Source organism: Microcebus murinus, chromosome 2 (assembly GCF_040939455.1).
Source record: "Microcebus murinus isolate Inina chromosome 2, M.murinus_Inina_mat1.0, whole genome shotgun sequence".
Lineage (NCBI taxonomy): Eukaryota > Metazoa > Chordata > Mammalia > Primates > Cheirogaleidae > Microcebus > Microcebus murinus.
The window spans coordinates 88,784,344-88,794,925 of NC_134105.1; the positions used below are offsets into that span (position 1 = coordinate 88,784,344).

The 10,582-nt window shown below is 48.8% G+C and overlaps 1 pseudogene; it reads left to right on the forward strand.

Annotated features, from left to right (window-relative positions):
• The first annotated feature begins 313 nt into the window (after window positions 1–313).
• On the forward strand, window positions 314–3,552 carry LOC105864057 (selenocysteine lyase pseudogene; annotated as a pseudogene).
• The last annotated feature ends 7,030 nt before the right edge of the window (window positions 3,553–10,582 follow it).

Sequence of the window (10,582 nt, forward strand, 5' to 3'; positions counted from 1 at the left end):
GGGAGCTTAGGGCATTTCTGCTTCATTTCCTTCCAGAAAAGCACAAATAGTTCAGGTAACCCCAAGCCTCTAGGTAAGAAGGGCATTTGGCTAGTAGACTGCCCATCTGAGGCCTGCGGTCATTCAGGGAAAGGCCACTAAGGCTCGCCAGTTGGGGCGTGTGCAAACAGACAAAGGGGGAAATTTTCACCAGGCAGCCCCTCTGCAAATGGTGGGAAGAACAGACAAAAAGTTAGTTATTCATTTGTCTTGTTTCATTTTCAAAAAAAAATTTTTTTAACTTTTTCCTAAGTATTAAGTAGATATAGTCCTAATGTGCAGGGATGTCTATGAAATAGAGCAGCGTGGGAGGGTTTGCCAGGAGCCTGGCAGTGGCTGGGTGGATGGAGGTGGCCATGGCTCCAAGGAGGAGTCCCCCCGACGGACCCCAAGAGAAGAGCCTGCAGGAGAGGAAAGTTTATGTGAACTGCAATGTAACCACTTCCCTGGAGCCAGAAGTTATCCAGCCATGATTGAAGCCATGCTGGAGGCCTGGGGAAGTCCCAGCAGTCCTTACCTGGCAGTGTGATCTTATTCCACCATCCTTTCATGCTCCTGTCTTCATGAGTGGGAAGCAAGGCAGATGGCTACAGCTTCCCCTCTCCTCTGGCGTCGGGTAAAAAGGCCAAGGACATTAGAAATGCAACTTGGGAAAGCCTTGTGAAAATGATAGGTGGGAAACCTCAAGATGTAATCTTCACTTCCAGGGCATAGAGTCAAATAATTTAATAATCCATTCTATGGTGAAACACTTCCATGAAAACCAAACCCCAAAGGAGGGATATGGTAGAGCGTTGTAGCCCAGTGGAGGGAGCGAAACCCCATTTTATTATTTGAACAGTGAAGCAAGACTCCAACTCAGAGCCCTCCCTGGAGCACCTGGTGAAAGAACAAGTAGCCACGGTCACCTTTGTCTGGGTGTCCATGATGAATGGGCAGGCAGAGGTTGACAACATCCTTGTGGCTGTTCACCTGACCATATGCCTTGTGACCATTGTGCTGGCCAACAGTGGGACTGGCATCATCATGCACATCTCTAAAATAGTCAGCACATGAAAGCTCTGAACCAGAAACTGGCAGCTTCCAAGCTGCCTCACATTCTCATGCACACAGACGCCAGGCAGGCCTTGGGGAAAAAGCATGTGGATGAGGAGGACCTGAGCAAGGACTTCCTTACAATTGTGGGGCACGAGTTCTATGGTCCCAGGATTAAAGCACTTTATGTACAAGATCTCAGTAAACTTACCCCTCTGCACCCAATCCTGTTTGGAGGTGGACAAGAATGGAATTTCAGACCAGGGACAGAGAACACTCCAAATGATTGCCAGCCTTGGGAAAGATGCTGAGCTGGTGACCCACAACCGTGCTGTTTATGAGGGCCACATTGAGGAATGTCCAAGACTACCTGGAGGAGACACTGGAGGCTGCAGTTGATAAAAAGAGAATCCATTTAATAGCCAGTTGCCAGGTCCCCAGTTGCTTCCCAATACCTGTAACTTCTCTATCCTAGGACCTGAGCTTCAAGGCCACATGGTGCTCACACAGTGCTGGATGCTGCTGGCCAGTATGAGGGCCAAATGCCACTAGGACCACGGGGACCAGCCGTCCTAGGTGCTGCTGAGCTATGGCTTCCCGTTCAAAGTGACCAGAACCCACTCAGGCTCAGCATGAACCACAGCACCCCCAGCACTGAGGTGGACCCTGCTGGAGGGCCAGGCCTAGCATGAGGGCCACCCTCTCCGCTCTGCTCAGAGGAAGCCAGTTGCCAGGGCAGCTGGGTGCTTCACCTTTCGTGCTTGAATGACTGTCTTACTTCTCCAAATCTTCATTCTGTCCTAGAGTATCTGACTTTGGGCCATTCCTGAGATGGGGAATCAGGTCATCTCTAACTCGGCTTCCATCTTAATTTTATTTTATCTTCACAAAATATTCTGTGGCATTCTGACACACATCACATGTCGATATTTATATAGGAGTGGTTTTCAGTGGAATAACATTTTTAATATGTGTTTTTAAGGTACAAAGAACTACATGATAATATTGAGGAAGCAATTGTCAGGAATTAAATTAACTAAAGTTTTCAGTGCTCAGCAAAAATAAATAAATAAATACATTAAAATAGTTAAAACTCATATAGTGCTTTTTATATGCCAGGGACTGCTCTAAGAGCTTTACATATATTAATGCGTTTAATTCTAACTTAATAATGGTACCCCATTATTATCTTGATTTTAACTAGGAAACTATCACAAGAGGGGTTACAGAATAATATGGATAGTGCCATATGTACAATAAAAAAAATCCACATATGAAAATATGATGTGGAGGTGAGGTTCTCTACTCTCAGCCTGGACAAGAGTGAGTAGGGAAATAGAAGATTTTCACTTTTGTTGCATATGTGTCTGTCTGTTTAGATGTTTTACAATGAGTATGTATTACTTTTGTAGTTTAAAAAATTACTTTAAAAATTTTTTCTTCCAATTACTCACCAAAATGAGGTAATACATACTCAGTGTAGAATTTTTGGAAAATGAAAACAAACAAAAATGAGAAAGTCAAAACAACCTAAAATTTCATTGCACAAAGGAAATAAACATTTTGGTGTTACCTTTCAGTTCTTTTTTCTTTGTATAGATATATAGCTTTATGTTTACCCCAAAATTGGGCCACACTGTGATGCTGTTTTAACAGCTGCTTTTTTTCAGTTACCAAGGTTATCATGAACACCTTTCCATGTCATTAAATACCCTCCTGCTAGGATGCACACTATGGCCTTGTATGACTATACCATATTTTTGTCACCTGCTACTGAACTTTTCTTTTGCTGTTAGAAATATAACAGGGTGATTAATTGAACATTTAATGTGGCATAATTATATGATTGAGAAATCAGCCCTATCTGGTTTTCTTGGCTGTGGACTCTTCAGAAAAGAATGTGAAGCATTTTCCCCACATCCTCCCTCCCAAGAGGGTGGTCAGGGCTTTGAGTCCAAGAGGTCAGAAAGGTTGGAAGGTGGTTTTTCAATTGGGAAGTAAGAGTAGACTTACCTGTGGCCAGTGACTCCCGGCACCTGGAAATAGGGTGGGAAATCATAAGTGTCCACAGTGGCAGAAGTTGAGATCCAACTGGAACTCCCCACACACACACTCCAGAGATGCACAGCCCCAGGACGGAGCCAGGAGCAAGGAGGCTGGAAGAAAGCCCACTAAGAGGCCAGCTGCTGGGAGAGGCCACTGTGAGTGGGCAGTTCACCAGCCTGCCCAGAGAAGCAGCACCCACGGGGAAGATCCATGCTCAGCATGCAGGGCAGCCACTAACAGTGGTGATCTCCACTGAATCAGGACCAGCTGCCCCAGTCTTGCAAGAAAAAAACTCTGCTTGCTTGGAGATTTTTATTTTATTTTTTGTGAAATCTAATGAGCCAAGGGAGGGAGTCCTAATAATATTAGACTTCTCACCAACTGTGGATGGAGTTTGGGATCAAATTTAAATAAACTTGGGAAGATAATGAATACTGGCATTTTATTCCCATCATGTGTCATGGAGCTATCGATTCCTCCTAAATACGCAACACCATGAGGAGCAGTCATGTAGCCATAATCACTGGTTGTTCATTTCATACGTCTTCTTGGCCCACTAAGGGGCGGCAGGGTCTGTTGGGTCAGCCAGCTTCATGGATTAAGCCCCCTGCATTAAGAGACCTGAACTGGGCCAAGACCAAGAAGAGTGGGAGAACCTGGGTCTATTCCTTGCTCTGCCACGAATGTAGTGTACAGCTCCAAGAGAGTTTCATACCTTTCTGTGCCTCCATTGGCGGATCTATAAAGCTCCATGAACCAATAGGTCTTTGCCATTTGGGAGCCCTCAGACTACAGGAAATCTAGACAAAGTCATACACCCATGGAAACATAAGCTGCTCCATATTCTCCCACGTGCTCCAGTCACACCAGATTGCTGGCCGAGTTCCCAAACATATCCTGAATGTCACACCTCCGTATTTCTCATTTCTGCCTCATGAAACCATTTCTGCCTGATGAAATCCTGGTCATCCTTTAAGATTCAACAGAAACGACTCCTTCACAGGGCTCCTCATTCCTTCCATGGGAAGCATCCTTCTTTCTTCTTCTGCAGGCATCAATTTAATGCCTTTGACTGCAGACATCTGGCTACACTTTGCAAGCTCCCTGAAGGCAGGGGCTGGGCTTCATTCATCTCTGCATCCCCACAGGACCCAGCTCGGGATCCTGCAAGTTATAGCGCAGCCAAATGTTTGTGGAACTGAAATTGGGACCCGGGCCTAGGCTTGGATGAAGTTTCAGGCTATTTCAGGCCCTGGAATGGGTGTGGTGATGAAGGGAATGCTGGGGCTGGAGATAAAAGTCCTGAGCGGGAATGTGGCCTGGGCTTTGCTGACTGGAAGGCCTCTCCACCCCCACCCCATGCCTCCTCTGCCAGCCCCTACAGGAGCAGGGAAACAGTATGTACTTGCGACTCTCCTCAGTCAGCCCCATGGGCCCTCTCGGGCCGTCACTCCACCCATTCCTTCCCCAAGCTCCTCCCGAGAGGGCAAAGGCGCAAATAGGTCTGCAGGAAATGGCTGGAGAGGCTCTGGGGAGGGGCCAAGGGCCAAGCTTCTGGCCTCTGGCTCGAGCCCCGCTCTTGCTCTAGGTCTAAAACGTCGTGTTGACCCTCTGGCGGGACTCTGGTTGGAGTGTGGAAGTGGCATGAGCTCATGCTGGAGGCTGAGGAGCTCTGTCCTCACCGCTGCAGAATGGGACAAATGCTGAGGGTGGGGATGGCGGAGGTTAACTCTTTTCCCGTGGAAGAGACGAGGCTGGCGTTGGGTATGGTGGAGCCTTCAATCCTCAAAAGGCTGCCCAGGCACAGGCCCTGGGTGTCACGGAGTAGAATGGAGGTTTTCAAGACCTGGGCAGAGAGGCATGAGGGCAGCCTTGGGAATCCAGATTGGTTGCAAGGAGGGATAGGAGGGTGAAATGGTTAATGGTTTGTTGAAAAACAGGGAGAGTCCCTCCTCCAGGGGCCCAGCTGGCTGCAAAGCCAGCAGCAGAGGCTCCAAGGCTGACGCAATGGGGCCCGCCCTGCACACCAGAGAGGGTGAGGAAGGTGGCTGCCACCCAGCAGCAGCCCACATGACCCACAGCCCACCACTCTGTCCTCTCTGTCTCCAACAAACCAGGCTCAGGGCCGGGCCTTTGGGACAAAAGGGCAAGACCCTGCCTGCCTGAGCTTTGGGAGATAGTGGCTTCTGTCTGTCCCACTCTGGGCAGCCCCTGCACCTTTCCAGTCAAAACGAACCCCTCCACTAGCCCCCGGCAGGCTTCCTGAAGCAGTGCCCACCCGGGGGATCTAACCAGTCTGGCCAACTGCATCTCCTCTGATTCCAGACCATTTCCAGTCCTAGGGGCAAGCAGCAGGTCGGCGGTGGGGGTGGGAGGCATGCCCGTGAGAGTCACAGGCAGGAATTGCAGTCCCTGAGCCCAGCGAGCTGGCACCTCCGCCTCCCCCGCCCACTCGCCGTTGTCTTGGGAGAGGACGCCTGCCAAGGAGACAGTTTCCCAGAAGCTCCTAAAAGACTCAGGGCAACTTCAAGGCTGGTGAGCATCTCTGAGCTCTGGAAATAGACTGCTCTCCCCTCCCCACCTGGGCTCTGACAAGGTTTCAGGGGCCAGGGAGTGTGCACGCCATGTACTCCTGAGAAGGACTGCTTGGGGTGGGGCACACGGAGACAGCAAGGAGATGCCCTCTCTGAGGGCACTGGGGGACCTTGATTTTCTGACAAAGCTGTGCTATTGACTCTAAGCCCCATGAGGACAGGAACTGTGTCTGTCCTGTTTACTGTGCCATCTGTGGCGCCTAGCACAGCTCCTGACACAAAGCCGACGCTCCATAAATGACTGACCAGGCAGAGGCTGAAATCCAAGGCCAGTTGCACAATGTCTGCTTTTTTGGTAAACTCCTCACCACACACACACACACACACAGAGAGAGAGAGAGAGAGAGAGAGAGAGAGAGAGAGAGAGAGAGAGAGAGAGAGAGAGAGAGAGAGAGAGAGAGAGAGAGAGAGAGAGAGAGAGATACACAAAGTAGCACAAAGAATCATTAGAACAGATTCCTTGAACATTGTTTACAGTGACTGAATGCCTTCTCTGCCTTAATTTTAATGGGCTGCAGCTTTGGGAACTGAAGAAAGCTACATCAGGATTTCTGGTCCAACCCAGACAAAAAGCATTTGAGGAAGTTTGGAGGGGCTGCTGGATACACAGTAGCCAGGCCCTGGGCCATGTGTGGCCAGGGAGCAGCAGTGGCTCCTGGCAGGGGCAGTTTCAGCCCTCCTTTTCAAGGAAGCACAGCCCAAGTGTAAACAAGTACTCAAAACCAGCAATGCTGATCCTTTCCTGCAGCAAGCAGATTTCTGCTCAGCAGGGCACAGAGAGAATTCTGAATTCTTGACAATAGCTTCTTTCCTCTTCAAATTTTTAGTCTGGACCCACATATTAATAACGTACATTTGCACAATATTTACGACTTGTTTAAAGCTCTTGTGTACTTATTATGTTATTAGATTAGGTCATCACAAGCCCCAGATGGAGAGCTATCACCCTGTTTTGCACAAGGAAGCAGAGGTCCAGAAAGGTCCAGGATCCCAGTGGCTGAGTTGGTAGCAAAGCCAAGATTTGAGCCCACATCTCCGACTGCCCAGATCCCCTGCTTCCTCCACGCCAAGCGGCCTCTCCATGAGTCAGCCATCATGAGTTCCGGGTACAGGACCTCAGATCTCCTATGGCCGAAAGGTGCCTTGTCCTCATTCTTGTTTATAGCCAGGATAACTGGCCCCAAGACTTAACATTATTGCTTCCTTTCTCTGCCAGAAACTGGTTCTGTGACTCATCTTAACCCGTTTTGCTTGAAAGCCATTCTCTTTCAAAGATGAGTGCCCATAAAAAAAAAAAAAAAGAAAGCCATTCTCACACCCACTCCCAACCACCCCCCACACTCTATTATGTTGCACTAAGTTGGAAACAACTCAAATGCCCAACAATGGGGAAATGATTAAGTAAACTCATAAAGCAGTATGGCAGAACCTTCAGGAAACACGAACAATGGCCAGTGTGCCGACGATCTCTGTATAGGCAATTTGTTTTTGAAACATTGTAATTTGATCAAAGCAGAATGCAAAATGACATGGATCTACTGATCACAGGTATGTAAAAATGAGTTTCTGTAAATTGATATGAACCAGAAGTGAACTTAGGAAGATGAAGAGAGTTTTTTAATCTCCATGGGTTTTTCTTTCCCAAAATATTCAAAGTAATAATAAATCATAAAAAATAATAATAAATATGACGATAATGAGCAGAGGGGAGCCAGAGAAGGAGAAGGGATGTTTCCCTACGGAATTGCAGAAAGGGAAGTGGAAGAGGCTGGGAGCAGGAGCCAGGGAGCTCAGAGGGAAGCAGGAGCCAGGCTGCCTGGAGAGCCAGCACCCAGAGCTGCGGAAGTGCACCTGGAAGCCAGTATGTGGGTGCTCCTCAGGGCCAGCGAGGCAGGTGATCAGTCTGAAGACAGTGTTCTAGGGACGCCCTTCACACTGACACCCAATGTCAGTGGTGCCTCTCAGACCTGTGCAAAGTGGCAGGTCTGGGACAGAAAGAAGACTGGGGCTGGGGAGGGTTTGCCCATTTTGGAGAGCTGGAGACAGAGCCACTGTCCTCTTCACCTGCCCCCAGATTTCCACTGTCACCCAAGATCTCTGCAGATTTTCCACACCTTTCATTACAGAAGGCTAAAAGGAGAGCACAGCCTCCCTCTGGTGGGGAGCCAGGTAGGCAGGGAGCAGGTGAGTATAATAGGCCAACTCCTTATCTCGGCAGCCCCTCCCACCCAGACCTGCTTCTCCTCCCGTGCTCCCCAGTGCAGTGGGCGTCACCACCACCCACCCAGGGCTTACTGGGCCCTGCAGAATCGGGCTCTGGTTTCAGTGCTCATTCCACCCTGCTTTGCACCCCATTCCCCCCGCCCCTGCACTGCAGCATCAACAGTTGCATGATATGCCACGCTGTTTCAATCGCCCTGCCTCTTCTCAAGCTGCTTCTTCAGCCTGGAGCCACTTCCTCCCTTGCCCAGCTCCAGCAGCATCTCCCTCTGTGACATCTTTCCTGGTCATTCCCTCACCCCCACTGCACCCCACTCCATCATGTGTCCCCAGGCAGAGATCACAACCCCATCTCACTTGTCTCTATAGTCACAGCATCTAGCACTGCCCCAGCACATCTTCAGCATTCAATATATAGTTTGTAAATAAAAGAACAATTGAATGAATGTGGAACATAAATTTTAGAGTGGACAAAGTGAATTTGATTGACCAGACCACGCCCACATGTGGTAGCCCAATGCCAATACATTTCTAGTGACAGCATCTCCCAATTCACCTCTACCCTCAGGTCACTCCTCTCTAGAGAGGGTCCTTTCTGGTCTCCAGGCCCTTGGAGATGTCCCACCATCATTCACAACAGGTGCACCTGTCCTTGGGTCTCTGCTCTTCACAAACTAGCCCCTAGATGGGTCTCTCATATATGTGCGAATTGTGCTGTTCAGGGTGAGGAGCTTACCAGTAGAGGTGCTGAGTCAGGTGGATGGGTGGGCTGAAGACAAGTAACTCCTTGGCTTTCATGAGAGGCAATTGCCTTTGCTGGGCCATGTGAGGCCATCTTAAGATTAGGCTTTGGTGGGGGGTGGGCAGCATGCAGTGGTTCTCCTGGATGTTAGGATGTCCCACTCCCTGGCTGGGTGAGCTCTTTGATCTCCAGCCCACACATGGTGGGAGGAATGGCAGCCACCCATGCCTTCTGCAGTGGCTGGTTTCCAGGAATGCCCTGGGGCCCTGGCCTGACAAATGCCTTTCCACCAGGGCAAGTGGTACCACCCCTTCCCCCTTCCAGTCTGAGCACCCTGATTCTTCTACGTCAGCTCACTAGTGTCCCCTCATGCCAGGAACTCAGGTCAGTGGAGTCTGACCCACTAGTGTCCTTTTTGGACCCAAACTGCTAAAGTACTGCCTCCTCTAAACCTGGCCCTGTCTTCACCATTCTTGGCAGCAGCAGCAACAACAGCCACCGTTGTGAGCCTGGTGCTATGGCAAACCTGTTACTACTGGTCCAAGAGGAGTAAAAGAGAGGCTGAACTTCCACCTCTAGGAAGGTGACAGTCTGGATGCTAAAATGCACAGCAGAACTGGGGTACTGAGAAACAAAGTGCTTGCACAATGGAAGTTTTAAAAATCAAATCCAAAAGATAGATACACTGATGCTATTTTTAAAAATAAGTAATAAGAGGTTATCTTAAGTCACATGTTTTTCTAGTTAAGGGACTTGGAGTTTTCACCCCTGGTTCCAACAAACTCTACCTCTGGTCTTTGAGCAGACAGCTCTGATCCCTGGGCTGTGACAATGGTTCGAGCAAACCTATGAGGATAAAAGCTACTGTGGGACTTATGTCCAGAGTCCTCAGTGGGCCAGGTGTGGTTCTTGACCCCTAGCTAGAAGATGAAGAGAAAGGTGTCAGTCTGGCACCCTTATGGATGAATCTGGTATTCTGGTCTCTGTCTGCCCCTTCTGCTACAGGAGTGCCCCTGACAAGGAAGCCTGAGTCCTCAAAAATGTGGACAGATGAGAGAATTCTAACAGTTCAAGATCAGGATCTGCAAAATGTGCATCCTTCCAGCACCTCCACAGACATGAGGTTGGGTGGTTGGAACATGGGCTTCTGTGACTAAGACTTTTGGGGTCCCAAAGGTATTTCACACTCTCCCCAACCTTGAACACAAACCAGCGGGGATATGTCATTTCAACCACAACTTCCTTCTTGAAAGGAAGTTCCTTCCTTCTTAAAAACCTAGTGGGTTTCTGGATATAAAAAGGTTGTCTTGGTGAGGAATTTAGAAAAAAGGCATTGGGAAGACTTGAATTGCTCAGCACAGTAGAGAAGAAGCTGGCTTCTCAGTCAATCAAGGAAGGAAGGGTGAGGTGGAGGGATGGGAAGGGAGTAGCAGGCAGAAGCTAGATTAGATAGCGGTGGGCAAGGGAGCTGTGTGGGGCTGTGTGGCCACTGAGAAAACCTGGGGTGGTGAAAGAGCCAAAATAACTTTTCAGAACATTTCAGAAATGTGATTTAAAATTGTTTGCTATGTGATGTAACCTCTCCCCTGTGACCCACAAACCTTTATTAAAAGTTCTGCTACATGTTACAGCCTTATTTTTGTGGTTGCTTTAGAATAGGGGTGGGAATTGAAAGGAGAAGGGGCTGAATTGACAGCAGGGACTAAAGAAACAGTCACAAGACCAGAATAGTGAATAAAATTCCAGACGGGGCAAAAACTAGAGCCAGAGGCAACCATGAAAATCTAAGTTCTCTCAGCAAGTCACAGAAATCCCGGGGAGGGCATTGGACTTTCCACAGGACATGGGAATTGGAGCCAATGTCATTTGAATCTCAAAGGACAAGCTACCTCAGCTGACATTAGGT